The sequence below is a fragment of the Loxodonta africana genome, chromosome 12, assembly GCF_030014295.1.
Source record: "Loxodonta africana isolate mLoxAfr1 chromosome 12, mLoxAfr1.hap2, whole genome shotgun sequence".
NCBI lineage: Eukaryota > Metazoa > Chordata > Mammalia > Proboscidea > Elephantidae > Loxodonta > Loxodonta africana.
The window spans coordinates 22,522,803-22,547,957 of record NC_087353.1 but is presented as its reverse complement, the minus strand read 5'-3'; the positions used below and the strand labels follow the sequence as shown (position 1 = coordinate 22,547,957).

At 42.6% G+C, this 25,155-nt stretch overlaps 1 pseudogene; it reads right to left on the bottom strand.

Moving 5' to 3' along the window:
• Positions 1-22,822: 22,822 nt before the first annotated feature.
• LOC100659716 (RNA-binding protein FXR1-like) lies at positions 22,823-24,714 on the bottom strand (annotated as a pseudogene).
• Positions 24,715-25,155: the final 441 nt, after the last annotated feature.

Genomic DNA, 25,155 nt, shown 5'->3' with positions numbered 1-25,155 from the left:
TTGGTTTTGGTTAATGTTAAAAGGCAGGGTGGTTGGTTCTAGTAACCACGTACAATTTGTTTATTGTTTTGTTGACTGGTTATGCAACACAGCACCTTTGAGTACTTGATGTGCAAATACAGCACATTCAGTTATTCAGTGTAAGAGAACGCAATTGGAAGCAGCAGTGCCTAAGAGATTTACAAATCACTTCTACTAACTAACTGCTAGGTTATTCTATAGTTTCTCTAGATCATGTCAACCCTGTCTTACCAAGTTTGGGGGACTGAAAAATATTTACTTGTTTCTTAAATTGTGATTCTCATCTTCAAAAGTGTACACACCAGTGTGTGATATTCTACTGAGGCGGGTAGGGGTGTCGCTTAAGCCGGAATGTTCAGTGGGGCACAAGATGCTGGTATATGTCTCAGAATGAGATCACACAGCTTTGCAGCTTCCCAATCCTGTGATCCTGCATTACACAGGTCTAAGTCTGTTAGCCTGAAACAAAGAAATAGTCTTTCGTGGTCTTCTCTGCAGGTCAGACCACATTCGTGAACCTGCATTCAGTGCTGGCCATCACACATCAGAGCCATAGGGATGACAGCACACCTGTTTCCAAGCAGAGAATGGCTCAGCATGAAAGGGGAAGCCAATAGTATAGTAAAAATAATATAGTAAAACTTGTAACTGTAAGTTAACTATAATAACTGAAGGTGTTTGACCTAAGAGGAATAAAAAAAAACCTAGTGTGGAGCATGGGTGATGGAGTCATGGAGACCTAATATCAAAGGCAGACTTGTAGGAAAATGATTATCTTTGTAGATTCCAAAGGATCTAAAGAATGAAGATAGGTGTGTTATAGGTCACCACAAAAAGTTAAGCCAGGCCTGTGCAGAGATGAGCTGGGCTGTGTCTTGGGTCTGGGAGCTCCCTACTGGACTCTCAAACAGAAGGGACTGGAGAGGGCTTTTGAACACGAGACAGCAAAATGAATTTGATGCTTTTAATGCTTCTTCCAGCCCTAAATCCATGAATTACCACTCTCCTTCTTTCTCTCTGCCTTCCAGAATGAGCTACTGTAGCTTTTGCAAAACTGATCTGAGACTTCTGCGCCAGCTTTCTTGTGCCCCATCCTGAGCAGTTCACATGCCAAACTGTGGTCTATGTAGGGGGTGGGCAAGTCAGGCTTCTGATAGCTGCAATCTGATTTTCTGTGTAACAATAACGACAACAACAGATTGTGTTAGCTGCTTTCCTCTCCCCACTCAACCGAAGAGGATGATTTTGCTTTCGAGAAGTCCCAACATGGACATTTATGAATAGAAAAGGTGTCCGGGCTTCTGCCCCATGTACTCAGAAAGCACAAAAGAACTCTGGAGAGATTCTGAGAGGAGACTGGTTTCTAAAGACGTTTGTGGGTTTCACATTTGCCTTTGGAATGGATCTCAGGTTTTCTGATGCAACCCAAATCCCCAAAGGGAAAGTGGCTGTCCAAGATCTTGACGATAAATTTGACCTGGGCCTCAGCCAACCTCTGGGCTTTTTCCTCCCAGAACAGTGGGGACATAGGCCCAGTAAAAAATTTCACGTGTCTTTCTAGAATCTAGGGTGTCCTAAATAGAGTATGGGTCTGGGAATCAGGAGACCTGAGTTCTGGTCTGTGCTATCTCACTTACTATGAGATCCTGGATAAGTCAACTCAGGACCTCAGTCTCCACGTTGGAAAATAAGGAAGTAGGGGATAGAGGATCATCAGAGGGCCTTCTAGCTCTGACCTCTAGCATGTATGTCTATGATGTGACTGCATGGGTACAGACCAATCTTGTACTCTCACCCCTCTCACACACAAAGTATAAACACACACAAAGTATAGTAACTATCAATCTTGGGCTATGATATCCCTGGGTATTTCATAACCTCAAGGATATTAAGAAATTTTCAGAACGAGGAGTTAATATGAATTCCATTTAATTTTAAAATAGATAACATTCCACTCAATACTTTCTCCTCTCCCCCAGGGCTGTCTAAGTGAAGATTTGGGCATCACTAACCTAGTTGGGAGGAGCCCTGGTGGCACAAGGGTTAAGCACTCAAGTGCTAACCAAAAGCAGTTCTACTCTGTCATATAGGGTCACTATGAGTTGCAATTGACTCAATGACACACAACAACAACCTAATTAGAGGAAATTCTGAGCAGAATACAACATATTCAAGACAAAGAATCGGTCAGTAGTTTTTTTAACTACCAATGGATGGGAGGAATGAAGACAGGGAGTGAGGTGTGAGTGGACAGGAAATTATCCTTGCCCAAAGCTATTCAGTTCGAGTTCTCTTCTATCACACCCTGCTTTTAATGCCTAATCCACTGCAGTACTGATCTTGGTCAGTCCATGCTCAACTCAGCAGGAGGACCTTCATGAGACCCAGAGACAGATGGATCAGCTAGAAGGCACCAGAGTGACAGGACTTTCCTCTTATCCAACACATGTATCAGCTTCTCCAGTGCCAGATTCTAACATCTGACCCATCCGACTGGGTGGGAAAGGCATTAATAAAAGAAGGATTGGGAATATGTATTAAAGTAAGACATTACTATATCATTGCTATTCACAAATGAGAAAGGGACCTTAGGGTATCTATAAAAAAAAAAAAAAAAAAAACCTAAGAATTGCTGAGCAGACAACAACCATTTCCTGTAAGATTCTAATTAAGCACATTATTGCTGTGTTTGATTGTGCTAGTGCCTGTCGCTAATCCATGCTAGACAAGTGTTACAGGGTGGATGTCATGGATTGAATTGCGTCCTCCAAAAATACGTGTCAATTTGGTTAGGCGATGATTCCCAGTATTATGTGATTGTCCTCCATTTTGTGATCTTCCTATGTGTTATAAATCATAATCTCTGCCTGTGGTTAACGACGATTAGGGTGGGATGTAACACCCTTGGTCAGGTCACCTCCCTGATCCAATGTAACGGGAGGTTCCCTGGGGTGTGGCCTGTACCGCCTTTTATCTTACAAGAGATAAGAGGAAAGGGAAGCAAGCAGAGAGTCAGCAACCTCAGATCACCAAGAAAGCAGTGCCAGGAGCAGAGCTTGTCCTTTGGACCAGGTGTTCCTGGGCAGAGAAGCTCCTAGTCCAGGAGAAGATTGATGACAAGAACCTTCCTCCAGAGCTGACAGAGAAAGCCTTCTGCTGGAACTGACACCCTGAATTTGGACTTCTAGCCCACTAGGCTGTGAGAAAATAAATTTCTCTTTGTTACCGATGGTACTAGAAGGAAGACGTCCAAGCTGCACTGAAGGCATTGGCAAAAAACAAGGCCCCGGGAAGTGACGGAATACCAACTGAGATGTTTCAACAAACAGATGTAGCGCCAGAAACGCTTACTTATCTATGCCAAGAGATTTGGAAGACAGCAACCTGGCCAACTGACTGGAAGAGATCCATATTTATGCCTATTCCCAAGAAAGGTGATCTAAGTGAATGCAGAAATTATCCTACAATATTATTACTATCACACGCAAGCAAAGTTTTGCTGAAGATCATTCAAAAGTGGTTGCAGCAGTGTATTGACAGGGAACTGCCAGAAATTCAAGCCGGATTTAGAAGAGGATGTAGAACCAGGGATATCATTGCTGATGTCAGATGGATTTTGGCTGAAAGCAGAGAATACCAGGAGGATGTTTACCTGTGTTTTATTGACTATACAAAGGCATTTTGACTGTGTGTATCATAACAAATTATGGATAACATTGTAAAGAATGGGAATTCCAGAAAACTTAATTGTGCTCATGAGGAATCTGTACATAGATCAAGAGACAGTTGTTCAGATAGAACAAGGGGATACTGTGTGGTTTAAAGCCAGGAAATGTGTGTGTTAGGGTTGTATCCTTTCACCATACCTATTAAATCTGAATGCTGAGCAAATAATCCAAGAAGCTGGGCTACATGAAGAAGAATGGGAGATCAGGATTGGAGAAAGGCTCATTAACAACCTGCATTATGCAGATGACACAACCTTGGTTGCTGAAAGTGAAGAGGACTTGAAGCACTTACTGATGAAGATCAAAGACCACAGCCTTCAGTATGGATTACACCTCAACAAAAAGAAAACAAAAATCCTCCCAAGTGGACCAATAAGCAACCCCATGATAAATGGAGAAAAGATTGAAGTTGTCAAGGATTTCTTTTTACTTGGATCCACAATCAACACCCACGGAAGCAGCGGTCAAGAAATCAAAAGACACATTGCATTGGACAAATCTGCTACAAAAGACCTCCTTAAAGTGTTGAAAAGCAAAGATGTCACTTTAAAGACTATGGTGCGCCTGACCCAAGACATGGTGTTTTCAATCACCTCATACGCATGCAAGAGCTGGATGATGAATAGGGAAGAAGAACTGATGCCTTTGAATTGTGCTGTTGGCGAAGAATAGTGAATATACCATGGACTGCCAAAAGAACAAACAAATCTGTCTTGGAAGAAGTACAGCCAGAATGCTTCTTAGAAGCAAGGACAGTGAGACATCTCACATACTTTGGACGGATTATCAGGAAGGAACAGCCCCTGGAGATGGACATCATGCTTGGTAGAGAGTCATGGAAAAAGAGGAAGACCCTCAGTGAGATGGATTGACACAGTGGTTGCAACAATGGGCTCAAGCATAGCAACAATTGTGAGGATGGTGCAGCACTGGGCAGAGTTTCTTTTTGTTGTGCATGGGGTTGCTATGAGTCAAAACAGACTCGAAGGCAACCAACAACAATAACTTTATTGAAGCAATCCACTTGCGGTATTTCTCTTATAGCAGCACTAGATGACTAAGGCAGCGGAGTTACAATGTTTCATGTAAAAGAGTAATTGACTGTATGAGAGCATTTCTAGATAAGAACACAGTGAATGTCATCAGACATCTGTGTAATAGCTCTATTAACAATACTAGGCCAGGAAAAAAAATCGAAGGGCAGGATTTCCAGTTCAAGACCACAGACAGAGCAGAATAGCCAAATATGACTTCACTTTCAGAGATCTCATTAAATTGCAAGGAAAGCTAACATTTAAAAACTCAAAACAATGAAAAAAACAGGAGGGACGCCTTTAGTGGAAAAGAGATTTAATCAAATTTATAACATTGTCTTAGTCATCTGGTGCTGCTATAACAGAAATAACACAAATGGATGGCTTTAACAAACATAAGTTTATTCTGTCACAGTTTAGGAGGCTAGAAGTCTGAATTCAGGGTGCCAGCTCCAGGGAAAGGCTTTCTCTCTCTATCAGCTCTGGAGGAAGGGCCTTGTCATCAGTCTCCTCCTGGTCTAGGAACTTCTCAGCACAGGGACCCCAGGTCCAAAGGACATACTCACTTGTTCCCAGTTCTTCTTTCTTTGTGTTAAGAGGTCCCTCTCCTCTCTGCTTGCTTCTTTTATATCTCAAAAGAGATTGATTTAAGACAAAACCTAATCTTGTAGATTGAGTCCTGCCTCGTTAACATAACTGCCTCTAATCCTGCCTCACTAACATCATAGAGGTAGGATTTACAACACATAGGAAAATCACATCAGATGATACAGGGGTGGACAATCACACAATACTGGGAATCATGGCCTAGGCAAGTTGACACATGTTTTGGGGGACACAATTCAATCCATAACAAACATGAAAACAAATGGGAAAAGATTTTTAGCCTCCACTCTTTTATTTGTTTTTAATTTGCCTTTAATCTGTTAAAATATCCCACCCGCTGATACTAGCACTTGGTTAAGTGCTCAGCTACTAACTGAAAGATTGGTGATTTGAACCTACCCAGAGGCATCTCAGGAGAAAGGCCTAGCAATCCACTTTCAAAAGGTCACAGCCATGAAAACTCTATGAAGCACAGTTTTACTTTGCAACACAAGGGGTTGCCATGAGTTGGAACTGACTCCTTGGCAACTGGTTTTCATATTTTTATTATCTTCCACGAGACCAAGTGCTGAGCAGAATGAATAAAAAATGACCCACCACTAGGCAGATCATTGCAAAGTTTCAAGACACAGCAGGTCAGTAGAAGAACCTAAAAGCTTTCAGATAGAAAAAGAATAAAATAAATCAAGTTACCTACAAGAAAGGAAAAATCAGACTGGCACATGGGAAACATTGCTGTTAGATATCAATCGAACAATGTGTCCCAAATTCTGTGAAAACTGAACAAAACAAAACCAAACCCATTGCCATTGAGTCGATTCCAACTCATAGTGACTATCTTAGTTATCTAGTACTGCTATAATACAAATATCACAAGTAGATGGCTTTAATAAACAGAAATTTATTCTCTCATAGTCTAGGAGGCCAGAAGTCTGAATTCATGGTGCCAGCTCCAGGGAAAGGCTTTCTCTCTGTGTGGCCTCGGCAAAGTCCTTGATGTCAGTCCTCCCCTGGTCTAGGAGCTTGTCAGCATAGGACCACCTGGTGCAAAGGACACACGCTCCTGGCTCTTGTTGCTTAGTTGTAACGAGGTCCCTCCCCATGGCTCTCTGCTTGCTTCTCTCTTTTATATCTCAAAAGAGATTGGTTTAAGACACAACCTAATCTTGTAGATTGAGTGCTGTGTCATTAATATAACTGCCTCTAATCCTGCCTCATTAACAGCATATATTAACAGCACAGAGATAGAATTTATAATGCGTAATCACATCAGATGACAAAATGGTGAACAATCACACAATACTGGGAATCATGGCCTACCCAAGTCGACGGATATTTTGGGGGAATGCTGCTTAATCCATAACAGCGAACCTATAAGACACAGTAGAACTGCCCCATAGGGTTTCCAAGGAGTAGCTGGTGGACTCGAACTGTCAACCTTTTGGTTAGCGGCCAAGCTTTTAACTGTGCTACCAGGGCTCCAAAAACTGAACATTAGCCTCAAATTCTAAATCCAACCAAACTACCAAATGTGAAGCCAAATTGAAGATATTCAGACAGACAAGCATTCAAAAATGTATCTCCTATCTCTCACTTCTCGAAGAATTACCTAAAAATGTACACCAGTAAAATGAGGAGTAAACTAAGAAGGAAGGAAAAAAGAATCCACATAACGAATGAGGACCTCCCAAGATGGAAGCTCTGCAGAGGATGTCAAAGCAAACAGGAAGAGACAGCTCCCCTAGAGAAAACGGGAATCTCTACAGAGAGTTGAAAGTTTGGAAAAAATTAGAGAACATGATAAAGGTACTAAATGCAAGGAACAAACGAAAATAATTAGAAACTACTGACGGAAATGCCTTATACAGGCTGCATGTGGCACTGATTAGGAAGGAGCAAGGTCTCTGGAGTCGGATGCCTATGTCTGAATATTAGTTCTGCCACTTTCTAGCTGTGTGACCTTGTGCCTCTCAAGTTTACTCAGCCTCTCAGTGCTCAATTTCTCATCTACCGAGTGGAGATAATAATAGGACTGACTTACAGGTTGTTATGAGGAATTAAATGAATTGATATTTGTAAAGCTCTTTGAAAATGATCTGTCACATGGTAACTGCTATATGAAAAAAATAAAAACTAAAACAAACCAGCTGCCAACCAGTCAGTTCCCACAAGGGTTTGTTCTATAAGAAAAACTAAGAGCAGCATGAAAATTGTAGACCAAATAGAAGACATAGACCCTAATTAAAACAAGTCAATATGCTGAAGAAGAACATAGCCAGGACTGTGAGGATATGCAGGACTGGGCAGTGTTTTGTTCTGTTGTACAGAGGGTTGCTATGAGTTGGAAGCAACTTGAGGGCACCTAACAGCCACAACAATATGATGCAAAGTAAAGAATGTGATGGTTTCCAAGTGACACCCCCCAAAAAACCCCAGTACCGTCGAGTCGATTCCGACTCCAAGTGACAGACTAAGTAAAACCTTAAGGACATTGTGTGGGGCGGGACGGGGTGGGAAGCATGTATTTCTCCTCCTAACAAGGAAAAACAAAGGCAAACTTAAATTCCAGAAACCCACCTCCGGCCCCCATCCCCAAACCCACAAATAAGAAAGAATCCTGATACGGAACAAACGAAAACATGGTAAGATTATGCATGAATGGTAGCATGTAAGAACACAAGGAGACCCCATTTGCATATGATACTCCGAGAAGCAACTAGATCCTCATCCATCAGAGCATAAGTTAGTAGGACAATGTCCAAAGGAGGTAAATAAATAGAAATCAAGCACATTAAAAAAAAAAAAAAAATTGTAGCTAACCAGCAGAAGAGCTAAAAACAGGTAGTTAAAAATGGGTTTTCCAGGGAACGCACACTAAGGAAGGAAAAGCAAGAGATTCTGGCTTTAATTGTGAGGCAGTTACTCCTACTTGATTATAGAAACTATATTCATGATAACCTTGATTAAACTTTCAAAAAATAAATTTTAATCTACACACTTTCACCTTCTCCCTCCCCCCCACCAAAAAAAAAAAAAGTTTTAAATCCAGCCCTTTTTCAAACCTAAAGACAACAGGAAATACAAAGGAAAAGCAAAAAATGGTTTGGAGTAACTGAGCCAGGGTAACCTAGAATTCTGGGAAGTGTTGCTCTCCTTAGATATGTTGCAATCAAAGTACATGTCGGGGAAGAAGGAGGCACTGCCGCTCATCATGAACACAACAGGAAAGCTGTGGTGCTAAACATAACGTAACAAACTGGACCAGAGTGTACCACTGCTTGATCAAGGCAGGTTAAGCTTTATGTGAACATTTTATTGCAACTGTTCAAGGCCTTTTGCTGTCGTGTGTGTGTGTGTGTGTGCGCGCGCGCGCACGATAGAGGTGGGAGGTAGGTTGATGAGTGTGTATTTCTTAAGGAGCCCTGGTGGCATAGTGCTTAAAAGCTCAGCTGCTAACTAAAAGGTCTGCAGTTTGAATCCACCAGCTGCTCCTTGGAAACCCTATGCACAGCTCTACTCTGTCCGATAGGGTTGCTATGAGTCGGAATCGACTTGACAGCAATAGGGGTCTGTATTCCAAGGTGGATTCTTCAAACTGAGTTGGACTTTCTCAGGGACGCCTTCCCTCAAACAAACCTCAGTTCCAAGAATTAGTTACTTGCTTCTCTGTACTGATCGGCTTATATGTAACGCTATTATGGCACATTTCATGAAGCCTTGTCACTGTGCACTCCTCTCTCTCCTCTACTGATTGCTGAGCCTTGAAAGAAAACGACCACCACAATACACTCATTACTGTGTCGCCAGTGCCTGGCACAGTTGTGCATTAACTAGCAGAGAGGGAGAAAGGAAAGACACTTTGAATCTTACTTCCTGCCCTGTTGTACTTCCCCTTCAGTTTCTTGTCATTAAACATTTTAGGAATATATGAACCTACCTTACAGGGACAGCAGAGCATAAAAATTATCAAATATTATGATGGAGACAGAGGTGTTAATTAGAAATCTGCCCGTATGCTCTCAGCCCAGCTCCCTAGGCCATATACCCTCCCTGGGTGATTTTGTCCACTTTGGAGACATCAACGGCACCATTATACGGTTGATCTTCAGTGCAGTATTCCCAGTCCATACCTTGCCCCTCAGCTCCAAACCATACATCCAACTACCTGTTGGACGCCACCATTCGGATGTTCCACAAACACTTCAAACTCAACCAGGCCAACGATGAACTGGTTCATCCAGGCCCACCTCTATAGTTCACCGTCTAACATGGCTACAGACCTGAACATGACATTACCTGCTTAAAGCCCTTCAGTGCCCTCCCCCCAACCCCCATTACCTTTCCTGTAGGATAAAGTCCAAAGTCCTTAGAAAAGCAGACGAGGCCTCCTAGCCATCATGTGCCCTGCCTCTGCCTCCTTCTCCATTTTGCTCTCCCACTGTTCCCTTCTTCCAGTCAGAGGCTCCAGTTCCCCATGTCCGTCGTGCCTTTTCCTGTCTCCATGCCTGGCTAGCGGTTAGGCCCGTTTCAAGACTCCACATAACACCCACCTTCTCTCGGAAGCATTTTTCTGAAATTGCTTTTAAACCCCCCAACTCAACCCAAGTTGAGTCGCAAACCCCTTTTCTATTCAATTACAATACCATGCGGTGAAGAACAAGCTATTTTATGCTAATGATTGAATGAACCCCTAATTTATATGAAGCATGGAAGCTCAGAGAAGTTAGGTCACTTGCTCAGTGTCACACTGAATTGTAGTGGCAGGGCTGCACCCAGGACTTTTGATTCCTAATCCAATTCTTGTACCGGATATGGCAAAGGTTTTCGGTAATTTCTCCCTTGAGCAGGAACTTCCTGTTCCCAATCTCCTGTTCATTGCTTCCTGTCTTGCTATTAAATGAGCTCCATGAAGTGCCTAGTACAGGGCCTCCCAGTAGAGGCTCAAATGATTGCCTTTCCTTGCTTGCCTCTTTTATATACCATAGCTATTGCCCTGCACACTGGTTTTACTATAGGGCCAGTGGCTGGGGCTGGAAACCTGGTGGCCACAGGCTCAAGCCCCAGGATCTGGAGAAGGGGAACTTGGCTACCAGAAGCAGCCTCAGCCTACCTCCATGACTGCCAGGCCTGCACTGTAGCCACAGGAGGAAGGGGCCCACTTACTGGGATTTTCTGCTCCTTCTCCAGAGGATGGCTCCCTTGACTCTAGGCTCAACTGCCACTAACTGCCTGCTGGTCAGGATTCTTGACCTCTGATTGGTCCAGATCCCTGCCAATCCCCTCCAAAATAGAATTGTTTCTCACAAAGCCTCTGGGTTGGTCTTCCTTAGCAAACTTTCTTCATTCATTCAACCTGGGGCCTTTGGGTTAATCTCAAGTAAAAATCTTCCCTCTGGCTGGCACTGCTCTAGGCTCTCATATGTCCTCTGCACATCTTGAGTCCATACTCAGTTACAGAGTCCCTCTCTAGACTGTGAGCTCAAAGAACAGAAACTAAATTTTACTTGTGTTCTAAATCTTGAAGACTTAGGACAGCATCACAGGAGAGACAAGTAAGCGTTCAGGCTTTATTATTTCTTTCCTGGACCACTCCAACAGTCCTTACTTGAGCTTCCCTACCGGCAAATGTATTGCCTCAAACCTATTCTCCATGTTAGAATAAAGGCTCTCAGGTTGAAGATCTATGAGGTGTTGCAAGTTGTAAGATGTTGCTAAAGCTTATAGTACAGAGCTAGGCCAAGGTGAATGGACTATGAGCAAAGAGCTGGAGATGTAGGTTGAGACTACCTCCCAGAGGGCTTTAGCAAAATACCGCCCCCTGCCCCAAACAATAGAAGCTCAGAAAGCCAGATCTATGAAGAGAATCCAAAGTCTGGAAGAAACATGAAGGATGGGGAATGGGGCTGACCCTCAGGCTGCTGAACATGGGGTGTCTAGAGAGATCCAGAAAGACAGCATCTGAGGGAGAAGTGGAGAGCAAAGCATGAAGTACAATTGAAGAGCCAATCTGAAGGGGTGGGGCTAAGGCCTGGAAACCAGGCACAAGTCAATGAGATCTGAGGCAGGAGGACAAAGGAACAAATGGTTGCAAGAGGAAGAGCCAGAACCTGGAGTTGTGCCATGAAGAGTTGGGAGGTAACTGCCACGGCTTTTATTAGGTATATGTGACTGCACTCATGGTAACAGTAGACCACCAAGGACAAGTGGCATAGTACTAATATGGAACTTATCGTAAGGTCCTGTGTTCTTTAATCGGGGGAGATGACACAATAGGATCTCCGCAGGGAAAGGGATGAATTAGAGGGAGAAGAGATGAGACACCAACCAAGACGTTCTTAGCTCCACTGGGGGCTTATCAAACATCCAGAAAGCGCTACAGGCAAACTCCAAAGGCGCTGGTTGGTCCTGGTTTGTAGAATACCCATAGTCATGGCAATAAGCCACGGTTTGTCACAGAGTCGTTTCTATAATCTTGAAATGTTAAAGCATAATTTGGACATTTATAGCAACTTCACTCACATTGATGTTTGAAGACCATACATTTCGAATCCATCCAGGGTCTCTCATCATTGGAATCTGAAAAAGAAAAACACTAGACATTAGAAATCAAGTAATAAGAAGCTTGTGGTAAATTTTCTTTGAGCTTGTTAAAGCATGAATTTTCAGTTTTTTAGCAAAAACTGAAAAAACAAAACAAAACCTTTTGCAGTCAAGTTGATTTTCACTCATGGCCATCCCATGTGTGTCAGAGTAGAACTATGCTCATAGGGCTTTCAATGGCTATTATTTTATGGAAGTAGATTGCTAGGCCTTTCTTCTGTGGTGCTGCTGAGTGGATGCGAGCCACTAACCTTTCGGTTAGAAGCCGAATATAAACCATTTGCACCACCCAGGGACCTAGAGGACTCATTAAGAGGTTATAAGTCTCTCCCCAACTTCTTCACACTTTCTCCATCTTCTCAGCCTTCTCAAAGCACATGTAACCAATTGGTGAAGGAACAGAAGATAAGGTAGCTTGGGAAAATGATGGAATTTGGAGTCAGAAGACATGCATTTAAGTGATGCCTCTACTATTTCTTAAGTATGTGGCTGCCTGGGGCTTGTTTTCCTACCTGTAGAATGAGCGTGACAATAACCCCTGCCCTGCTGGTCTGCTGGTGATGTTGTGAGCATCAGCTGAGTCCATTCAGGTAAAAGGGGAAAGTTTATATATGTATTAGTTATTATTACTATTGGAATGGCATTACTGTAGTCATGGGACTTGTGCAGTCTGCTTTTCCAATAAGTGCTCAGGTAGAACATGCCCGAAGTGTTGCCAGCATGGAGGTTTTAGCCCCAATTTTTTTAGTGACGTGTTCCTGGGTGGCCTTCAATTATACTCAAAAACGTGTGTGCTTTGAGTTCAAATAAGGCAGCCCAAACAAACAGCCCTGGAAGCCCCTCACTCCCACTTCTCTTGTCCTGACACCTCCTCATCCCGCCACCCTACCTGCTGCCCAGCCCATATTTGTTGGCTGGCTGATGGTTAATGGTGGGATTTTTACATCCTTATTTATTGAGTGTGTCCTGCAGGCCAGGGACTGCACTAAGTACTGGGAGCAGAGATGAATGAGATATGAATCTTGTCCTTGAGTAACTCAGAATATAATGGCAGGGGTGGCAAGGAACAGATCGGAAGACACGTAGAAAAACATTCTTGTGGCCAGGGCTATTGTATGCCCGTGGTCCCATGGGAGCACAGAGGAGGGAGCAAACCATTCACCTGACAGGAAAAATAGGGAAGATTCCATTCCATCCATAGAAGGCCATGTTTGAGCTGCTTCTGAGGGATGAGTGGAACTCTCAGAAGAAGAAGGAAGAGGAAAGAGAGACAAAAGTCATTCCAAGTAGAGAAGACAGCCCATTCAAAGAAACAAACACGACAGATGTATGTTTGGAGAACACAAGGAGTTCTCCTGACTGGAGAATAGGTGCAGCATGTGGAGGTGGCGTGATGGGGCACTGGGAGGGGACGAGTGACATGTGGCTGGGCCAGTAGTGAGAGGCCTGCGTGTCAAGGGCTTTGTGTGCACACTAAGGAGTTTAAGCTTTGTACTTGAGACTAGTGGTTTCTTAAGAAAGCCCTCTTTGAACAAAATCTTTTGTAGGAGCCAGTTATGTAAATAGACATAAGGGACACTGCTGTGGTCAAATCAGCCAAGGGGACTAGAGACCTCTGTCACGGCTACAAAAACATGGAGGCTTCACAGAACACAGTTTGAAACCTACTGGTGTACACAACGGGGAGCCACAGAAGAGTAGGAAGATGGTCAGATCTGTGTTTTATGAAGATCACATCTGTGTGGAAGGTGTGTCGGTGGCAAAGAAGCCAATTTGAAGGTTATTCCAGCAAAGGATGGCTAGGGTGTAAAATAAGGTGATAACCAAAAAACAAAACAAAACCCCTTTGCCGTCGAGTCAATTCCAACTCATAGTAACTCTATAAGCACAGAGTAGAAGTGCATCGTAGGGTTGCCAAGGAGCAGCTGGTGGATTTGAACTGCCAGTTTTTTGGCTAGCAGCCAAGCTCTTAACTCCTGCATCACCAGGGCTCCAAGGTGCTTATAACAGTGGGGACGAAAGGGAAGGGATAGTTGAGTGCTTTCTGATGGTAGAATCAGCAGGACTTGATGAATGGCTTGGGTTAGCTCGGTAAAGAAAAAGGAGGTTTGGAGGGTGACTGATATTTCTGGCTTGGATCACTAAGTAGATGATGTTATCATTGACTAAATTAGGAAAACAGTCGGGATAAATTTGGGGAGGAATATTCTAGTATCCTGGAAACACATCTGAAATAAAAAGGATAGACTTTATTTACTGTAAGACAGTACTCGGGAAAGAAGGCTGATGTGAGCTAAGGAAATCTACTTAAGTCCGGATCCTTGCTGAGAAAGTGGAGAAAGGCAATTGTGTTCTTCCCCTATAAACTGCATAATTTTGACAATGAATTAAGTCCTGATTTCAACTGAACAATGCATTTGAAACAGTTCTTGGAATCAAAGTATTACTTCCACTTCAATTCCTGCAGAACATTGCAGCATGCTGCAAAAAAAAAATCATGCAACTTGGATACAGATGTTCTAGGCCATCCAACTCAAATTCTTCAGAGAGCATAAACAGAGTCACACGCAGACCAGCATTCTGTGTGTACAATAGTTGAATTGATTTCATGCTCATGAGGTAAGCTAGGAAGCCTGCCAGGGGTTTAAAATCACAGTGCTTAGATTCGGTCCTGACTAAAAATGAAGTTTCCAATCCAATACCAAATCTGTTATTTTACTGCTAGGAGAGCGATGTCTCTGACACTCGAGTGTGGTTTGATTTTCAAAGTTTAAATATCAGCTGAAAACAGCAAAAATATTGTACCAATATATTTCAACAATAATTTCTCTCAAAGCTAAGAAGAAAATAATCTCTTTCTACGCCACAACTATTTGGCTGTTGTCATTCAAAATTCTAACACACAGCCACTGTGGCAAACAGCTTGACAGTTCCTCAATACGTTAAACATAAAATTACCAAATGATCCAGTATTTTCAGTTCTAGGTTGTTGTGGATTGAATTGTGTCCCCCCAAAAATATGTGTCAACCTGGCTAGGCCATGATTCCAAGTATTGTGTGATTGTCCACCATTTTATCAGCTGATGTCATTTTCCCATGTGTTGTAAATCCTACCTCTACGATGTTAATCAGGCAGGATTAGAAGCCGTTATGTTAATGAGGCAGGACTCAATCTACAAGATTAGGTTGTATCTTGAGTCAATCTCTTAAAAGAGCAGACATACAAGGGGACCTCCTACTACCAAGAATGAAGATCCAGGAGGGGAGCGCAACCCAGGGTTCCCGCGCTGTGAAGCTCCTAGATCAGGGAAAGATTGATGACAACGACCTCCCCCCAGAGCCAACAGAGAGAGAAAGACTTCTCCTAGAGCTCGTGCCCTGAATTTGGACTTCTTTGCTCCTAAAATGTGAGAGAATAAATTTCTCTTTGTTAAACCCATTCACTTGTGGTATTTCTGTTATAGCAACACTAGATAACTAAGATAAGGTATAACTTATTGCTGTTGAGTTGATTCCAACTCATAGTGACCCTACAGGACAGAGTAGAACTGCCCCATATGGTTTCAAAGGAGTGCCTGGTAGATTCGAACTGCTGACTTTTGATTAGCAGCCAAACTCTTAACCACTACACCACCAGATTAAGGTATATACCACAAAAATATTGAAAACAGATGTTTAAACAAAAATTTGTACACAAATGTTCATAGCCACGTTATTCGTAATAGCCAAAGTGTAGAAACAACCCAAATGTCTATCAACTGATAAATGGATAAACAAAATGTGGTATATCCATACAACAAAATATTATTTAACCATAAAAAGGAATGAAGTATTGATACATGCTATAACATAGATGGATTTTGAAAGCATTATTTTAAGTGAAAGAAGCCAGACATGAAAGACCATATATTGTATGATTTCATTAATATGAAATATGAAATACCCAGAATAGGCAAATCCATGAAGACAGAAAGCAGATTAGTTGTTGTCAGGGGCTGGGGGAGGAGAAAATGGGATGGCAACTGGTTTGGGTTTTTTTGTTTGTTTACCATCCACTCTACACCTGCACTTTAGTTATCTTAATTCTTACAGAAACTCTAAGGAGGTACTGACCCACTACCATCGAGTCAGTTCTGACTCACAGCAACCCCACAGGGTTTCCAAGGCTGTAAATCTCTACCGAAGCACACTGTCACCTTGTGCCCTGTGTAATCCTCCCCTTCTTCTACTCCAGGCCCAGCAACCACTGATCTATTTTCTGTAGCTACAGTTTTGTTTTTCCAGAAATCATACAGAATGTAGGCTTTTGAGTCTCACTTTTTTCACTTAGCATAATGCACTGAAAATCACCCATGTTGTTGTGACTATCACTAGCTCATAGATTTTAATTGCTGAGTAGTATTCCATTGTATGGATGTACCACAGTTTGTTTAGCCATCCATTCATGAGCTGAACATTTGGGTGGTTCTCAGATTTTGAGAATTATGAATAAAGTTGGTATAAACATTTGTGTGCTGGTTTTTGTGGTGAACTAATTATTAACAGAGCTAAAACTTAAGATCCTAGGTCCCAGCCTGGAGCTCTACATGGGTTTCCAGTCAAACCGTCTAGGGTGGAGTCCCAGTTTCACCTCTCACCATCTGTGTAGTCTTGGGCATATCATTTAATATTTCTTTCGCAAATTCAGCTCTGCTTTCTCCCAGTTCCACAGGCCTGTGCAGACTCTCCACTGCTAGGTCTCTTCCGGTGTGGAAAACTCATCCCTAGCACTATTGCTCGCCTCCGCCTGTGCGCCCTGATTCAGCCTGCAGGGCGCCAGCCAGGTCAGCTCTAGCGAATCCTCGTTGCTTCTGAACTGCCTCTCCTTTCCCCTCCCCCTCTGTCCGACTCCTCAACTTTGTCTCTGATGATCAAGGCTCCTAGATTGTCACATATAATCGATTCACTTGTTTTTTTGGGTCTTTGTTGTCAGAGGGACCACAGGAAGTGTCTGGCTACTATGCCGTCTTGGCCCCACCTCCCTCAAATCATTTAATATTTCTAAGTCTCAGTTTCTCCTCTATAAAAGGAAACTAATAATAATAGCTTTGTCATAGAGTTACTGCGATGACTAAATGAAATAAGTAACGTCAAATGCTCAACACGTATTAACTGTTATCATCACCATCATCTCTTCCTTCAACTGAGAGGCAGATAAACTGGGATCTAGTTCTAACCCTGGCTTGCTGGATGACTTTGGCCAATTTCTTCACCTCTCCGGAACAAAGTTTCCTTATTTATTAAATTCTGGGTTATATTAAAGCAAGGGTGCCCAACTTGTCAACTGTAAGGAAACTGTCCTCTACGTCTAGCACCTTCTCCTCCAATCATCTACTTAAAAGTCATTCCCTGCTTAAAAATTTCAGTGGTTCCCCATTGCCCAGGGGTTAGTGTCCAATCCTGGTGCCCGTGGCCTTGCATGATCTGCTCTGCCTGCCTATCTCATCTCACCTCCTCTCCTGCCCCCTGATATACTACATCCCAGACCTGTTGTCCCATTCTGTACTCCTGGGATGTGCCACTCTGCTCCCTTCTTAGTGCCTTTGCTCCATTAGTCCCTCTCATTCAAACGTTCACCCTTCACCTAAATCTGCTCCTTGAAGCCCTACCAATGGTTCAAATGCAATTCTCCAGGGTGTCTTCTCAGCTTTCTTTCTGTGTAAATGACCCCCCTCCTACTGACTCCTGAAAAACCAGCACTGAAAACCCTATGGAACACAGTTTGACTCTGACACACATAGGGTCACCATGAGTTGGAGAAGGCAACACAGTTCAGTAGACAGAGAGGAAGTGGCAGCTGCCTGGATTCTAATTTTCCTTGGGTCACTGTGTGGCCTTGGGCCAGTCCCTGCTCTTTTTTAGACCTAGTTTCCTTCTCTATCCAGTTAATTAAATGAGATGACTACTAAAAGCCTAGATTAAGGTCACTGTCCGCAGCTCCACGCCTTAAACACCTGGTCTCAGATAGTGATATGATGTACGACTGCACTAATCACTGAGAGTCTTTTTCTCAGTGAAGCCAACTTTAGTTTATTTCTCCATTATTCCCTCAAATTAAACATCTAAAGTCCAGACAACCTTCTCTAAGTGACCCACTCACTCATAATTAATAGAGATCATTCATCACTGAAATATGTCATAAGAGAAATTAATCACTTGACAGGTTTAGGAAAACAGTAGTTACTCCTGAAGGTGAATGATACTTAATCCTGGCAGACCAACTGGCATCCTGGGTGTCTTAGGCTGGGTTCTAAAAGAAGCAAAGCCAGTAAAGCTTAAAAATATATACAGAGATTTATATCAAGGAAACGACTCACGCGATTGTAGACTGGAATGTCCCAAGTCCGTAGATCAGGATAGAAGCTTCTCTTGATTCACGTAGCCGCAGGGGCTGGCGAACACAAGATCAGCAGGTTGGAGGGCAGAGTTCCCATTCACAGGCTGTGAAGATTGATGAATCCCAAGATCAGCAGATAAACTGATAGCTCAAGAACCGGAGGTGAGACGAACAGAAGGCAGCCGCAGGATCCAGAACAAGCAAAAAGCCAGAACGTCTGCTTATATTTGGATGCAGGCCATGCCCCCAAGGAAACGCCCCTTCAACGGATTGGCTCCTTACAGCAGATTCCATCATGGGAGTGATCACATACAAACACTGAGAATCATGGCCCAGCCAAGTTGACACACAATCTTAATCATCACAACAGGAAAAACAGTATTTGGTTAGGAGGAGTCCTGGGTGACATCTCTCCTCCTTTCATGAACCACATCCAGTCATGAGCAAATCCTGCAGCTCTACCTTCAACATGGGGCTCTAACCACTCCTCATCTTTTTCTCCCCACCACCCCAGTCCCCATGGCCCAACCACTCTGGTCTCTCACTTAGCTAACCAGTCTCTCTGCTTCTGCTCCTTGCTAGGCTATTCTCTCAGCAACCAAAATGAAGCTTCTGGAATGTTAGATCATGCCACTCCTCTGCTCAAAACCTTCCAGGGCTCTTCATTCCACACAGAGTAAGTTCCAAGGTCCCACAATGAACTCAGAGACACTGCCTACCTTTCTGGACTCGTCTACATCTCCTATCATGCACTGTTGGCTTCCACCTCAGGGACATTGCACATGCTGTTCCCTCTGCTTGGCATGCTTCTCCTCAGTTATTCGTAAGACTCATTCCATCATTTCATCCTAGTCTCTGCTCAAATGCCCTTCTCCTCAAAGGGGTTTCTTCAGTCATCCTGATCATTCCCCATCCCCTTACCATGCTGTAATTTTCTTCTTAGCACTTATCAACATCTGACATCATATTGTACATTTACTCTTTATTTGTGTTTTTTCTGTTTCCCCTACTACCATATAAGACCTTCTTTTATCTACTGTCGTATCCACGGCACCTGTAATAATGCCTGGCATGTAACGGATCCTCCACAGATAAGAGCTGTATAGATAATTGTTACAAAGGTTAGATTTTGCCAGTACCAATGCTCTTTTGCCAATGCTATCCATTCTTTTAAATGACAATCAATGTTTTAGAGCTGGAAGGAAATTGAATGTTCTTATCAATCAGGAGCTTTTTTTTTTTGGCTCCCTTGGTTTCTTGACAAAAGCCATGATTCCTTAATGCATGTTGCTGTTAGGTGCAGTCGAGTCGCCTCCCACTCATAGTGACCCTATGTACCGTAGAACACAACACTGCCAGATACTGCACCATCCTCATAATAGTGTTATGCTTGAGCCCATTGTTGCAGCCACTGTGTCAATCCATCTCACTGAGAGTCTTCCTCTTTTCTGCTGACCCTGTACTTAACCAAGCATGATGTCCTTCTCCAGGGACTGAACCCTCCTGACAACATGTCCAAAGTATGTAAGATGCAGTTTCCCCATCCTTGCTTCTAAGGAGAATTCTGGCTGTACTTCTTCCAAGACAGATTTGTTTGTTCTTTTGGCAGTCCATGGTACATTCAATATTCTTCACCAACACCACAATTCAAAGGCGTCAATTTCTCTTGGGTCTTCCTTATTCACTGTCCAGCTTTAGCATGCACATGATGCAATTGAAAATACCATGGCTTAAGTCAGGCGCACCTTAGTCTTCAGGGTGACATCTTTGCTCTTCAACACTTTAAAGATGTCCTTTGGAGCAGATTTGCCCAGTGCAACGCGTCTTTTGATTTCTTGACTGCTGCTTCCATGGGTGTTGATTGTGGATCCAAGTAAAATGAAATCCTTGACAACGTCAATCTTTTCTCCATTTACCATGATGTTGCTTATTGGCCCAGTTATGAGGATTTTTGTTTTCTTTATGTTGAGGTGTAATCTGAAGGCTGTGGTCTTTGATCTTCATCAGTAAGTGCTTCAAGTCCTCTTCACTTTCAGCAAGCAAGGTTGTGTCATGTGCATAACGCAGGTTGTTAATGAGTCTTCCTCCAATCTTGATGCCCCGTTCTTCTTCATATAGTCCAGCTTCTCGGATTATTTGCTTAGCATATAGATTGAATAGGTATGGTGAAAGGATACAACCCTGACCCACACCTTTCCTGACTTTAAACCATGCAGTATCCCCTTGTTCTGTCCAAACGACTGTCTCTTGATCTATGCACAGGTTCCTCATGAGCACAATTAAGTGTTCTGAAATTCTGGTTCTTCACAATGTTATCCATAATTTGTTATGATCCACACAGTTGAATGCCTTTGAATAGTCAATAAAACACAGGTAAACATCCTTCTGGTATTCTCTGCTTTCAGCCAGGATCCTTCTGACTTCAGCAATGATATCACCTCCTCTTCTGAATCCAGCTTGAATTTCTGGCAGTTCCCTGTCCGTATACTGCTGCAGCCACTTTTGAATTATCTTCAGCAAAATTTTGCTTGCATGTGATATTAATGATATTGTTGGATAATTTCTGCAATTGGTTGGATCACCTTTCTTGGGAATAGGCATAAATATGGATCTCTTCCAGTCAGTTGGCCAGGTAGCTGTCTTCCAAATTTCTTGGCATAGACAAGTGAGCACTTCCAGCACTGCATCCATTTGTTGAAACACCTCAATTGGTATTCCGTCAATTCCCAGAGCCTTGTTTTTTGCCAATGTTTTCAGTGCAGCTTGGACTTCTTCCTTCAGTACCATTGGTTCCTGATCATATGCTGCCTCTTGAAATAGTTGAACATTGACTAATTCTTTTTGGTATAACTCTGTGTATTCCTTCCATCTTCTTTTGCTGGTTCCTGGGTCGTTTAATATTTTCCCCATAGAATCCTTCACTATTGCAACTCGAGGCTTGAATTTTTTCTTCAGTTCTTTCAGCTTGAGAAAAGTCACGTGTGTTCTTCCCTTTTGGTTTTCTATCTCCAGCTCTTTATACATGTCATTATAATACTTTACTTTGTCTTCTTGAGCCACCCTTTGAAATCTCCTGTTCAGTTCTTTTACTCCATCAATTTTTTCTTTTGCTTTAGCTCCTCGACATTCAAAAGCAAGTTTGAGTCTCTTCTGATCCATTTTGGTCTTGTCTTCCTTTCCTGTCTTTGTAATGACCTCTAGCTTTCTTCATGTATGATGTCTTTGATGTCATTCCACAACTCGTGTGTTCTTCAGTCATTAGTGTTCAACACGTCAAATCTATTCTTGAGGTGGTCTCTAAATACAGGTGGGATATACTCAAGGTCGTACTTTGGCTCTCATCGACTTGTTCGAATTTTCTTCAGTTTCAATCTGAACTTGCATAATAGCAATTGATCGTCTGTTCCACAGTCGACCGTTGGCCTTGTTCTGACTGATGATATTGAGCTTTTCCATCATCTGCTTCCACAGATGTGGAAAGATTCCTGTGTATTTGATTTGATTCCTGTGTATTCCATCCGGCAAGGTCCATGTGTATAGTCGCCATTTATGTTGATGAAAAAAAGGTATTTGCAGTGAAGAAGTTGTTGGTGTTGCAAAATTCTATCATGAAATCTCCGGCATCGTTTCTATCACCAAGGCCATATTTTCCAACTACCGATCCTTCTACTTTGTTTCCAACTTTCACATTCCAATCACGAGTAATTATCAGTGCATCCTGATTGCATGTTCAATCAATTTCAGACTATAGAAGCTGGTAAAAATCTTCAATTTCTTCATCTTTGGCCTTAGTGGCTGGTGCATAAATTTGAATAATAGTCATATTAGCTGGTCCTTCCTGTAGGATATTATCCTATTACTGACAGCATTGTACTTCAGCATAGATGTTGAAATGTACGTTTTGACAATGAATGCAACGCCATGCCTCTTCAAGTTGTCATTCCTGGCATAGTAGACCATATGATTGGCCAATTCAAAATGGCCAATACCATTCCATTTCAGCTCACTAATGCCTAGGATATGGATGCTTATGTGTTCCATTTCATTTTTGATGATTTTCTTTTAGCCAGCAACTTTTTTTTAATGTTACATATACTATTCTCAAGGCACATCTGATGATATATTTTATAACACAGTAGGTGTCAAAGTACTTTTAACATATGATTTCTTCAGGATCCCTCCCCTTTCTGAATTCCAAATGGAGGAACTGAAAGTGCGATGGAAAGACTGGTGATCCGTATTGTATCTTTGGCAAGCTTGTACAAGCACCATTGTAAAATGTAATGTAAGAACTGTAAACTAGGAACTTCTTCAGTCTATGAAACACCATTCAGGACTGCTGCTTCTTGAGGATTTTCTTCTTTTAGGGTATTGATCCTTTCTTCTCCCGGCGTACGCTGTAGCTTAGAAATTTCATCGCCAGAAGTACTAGTTGGGCCATTTATTGCCTTTTCTGAAGGACCATGCTCTTCAATCACATCTTTTGCCTGCCAAAGGGAGATAACTTTTTCAACTTCTTTATAAATGCAATCTACAGCATTTCTTTCTTGTTTTTAGGCAAAGTTTCCCTTGGGAGGTTTCTTTGTCTGCTCTGAGACTGAGCTCTAGAAATATAACCTGCAACTGTGACTAGCCCATTTTCATTAACTGAAGCCGTATCAGATTCAGTCATCCCATCCATCAGAACAGCATCTTCATCAGTCCTTCGTCTATAAGACTGCCTACGACGGTTAGTACTGTGATGAGATTTGCTGGCATCAGTGTCTGATCTGATTCTGTATTATCAAGTAAGCTGTATGGATTGCTGTCTGGATCTTTGAGCACGGAACTGATGGAGGATTTGCCACCATGTGGTCCACCACGACCTCGACACCCTGAAACACTTCTGCCTCTTCCTCCTGGGCACCTCCTGCTGTCACGCTGATGTCGGCTCTCTCAGTCATCTTCTCCGGCCAAAGACCAATCACTCAGCTCATCTTTACGCTCCGATTCTGTTTCAGAGGGGTTAGACAGCTCAGAGTTTGTACCATAACCGGAGGTGTAATTAGGGCCCCAACAACCTCTGCCTCTTCCACTATAAGACCTAGAACCTTGTGCAGAAGAGACGGTACTTTCTTCAGTGGCATATCCTTTTTCTTTTTCAGGCCCTCTGGTGGAAGAAGGTCTGAAACCCATACCAATCTGTCGTAGCTGTTCATCAATCTGTAGGCGTTCCATTCTTAGCTGTTCTACTTCTTTCAGATAAGCGGTATGGTACTCTAGAAGAACCTGGATGTTTCCAATGCTTTCTTTAGTGCCAACAAATACAAACGGAACCATCCCATCTTCTCTAGGTAGCTTATTTTCATTGTCTCCTTCAATTCTCACCCGAACCACTCCAGATTTGTCTACTATTTCTTGAATAACTTTGCCGTTTTTTCCAATTACTTTTCCAACGAGATTCCTAGGAACTTGAATAAAATCCTCCACAAATTCCAAGAAACCTCTCGCCTTCTTGACGGCATCAGCACTCTCTCCATAGGTTCTAAATGTTCCCGTATCTTCGTCCAGCTTGATAGCTGTAACTCCAGGAACCTTCCTGACTTGCTGGATGTTACTACCATGAGTTCCTATTGCCAGGCCCATTAAATCTTCTCTCACAACAAATTCCTCATGAAAAGCTGCTGCAAGTTGTTTTGTGCATTCTAAATGCTTCGTGGCCTCTTTATTTCTGGACATAAGCATCAACTTTGTACGAATACTTCGCAAATGCATGTCACTTAAAATATTTACTCTCTTCACAGTTGCTTCACTGGCGGACAGTATCATTAGCTGTGTGGTTTCCAGATGGTAAAAAATTCTGCATGCTCCTACTGCTTTCTTAAAATCTTTATGTGCATTTTCATTAGCACACGCCTCTCTCAAATCCTCAGGAACATCCACTGTACATTTAAAGAAGGTATTTTTTTTTGACAGTTTTATTTTGATTGACAGGTCGAAGTCATTCAAATGTACTATTTCATTGTAAGAGCATCACAAGCAGCATATTCAATGACATAAAATTCTCCTTTCATCATTCTAACTTTAGCCAGCCACCATCCACATGGTTCTTGCTCATTTGCTCTTGAATAAACCTCTACTTCATCTCCTTCGCTAATTTCTTTTTTTATATCAGGTGGTGGAGGTAATCTAACTTCATTAAAGGGAACCTGGCATTCTGGCTGCCAATTATTTTCAAAAACAACTGTGAGGGAGTCTTCATGGACATCTTTGATAAATCCCTTGTAGAAAGCCCCATTGGAGCCGCGAACCCCCACCGTCAGCTCCACCATGTTGGAACCGCAAAGGCCGCTCATTTTTGATGATTTTCAATTTCCCTAAATTCATACTTCATACATTCCAAGTTCAGATTATTAATGGATGTTTGCAGCTGTTTCTTCTCATTTTGAGTCATGCCACATCAGCAAATGAAGGTCCCGAAAACTCGACTCCATCCACATCATTAAGGTTGACTCTACTTTGAGGAGGCAGCTCTTCCCTAGTCGTCTTCTGAGTACTTTCAAACCTGGGGGAGGGTTCATCTTCCAGCACTATATCTGACAGTGTTCCGCTGCTATTCATAAGGTTTTCACTGGCTAATTCTCTTCAGAAGTAGACTGCCAGGTCCTTCTTCCTAGTCTGTCTTGGCCTGGAAGCTCAGCTGAAACCTGTCTGCCATAGGTGACCCTGCTGGTATCTGAATACCGGTGGCATAGCTTCCAGCATCACAGTAACACGCAAGCCCCTACAGTACAACAGACAGCCACGTGGG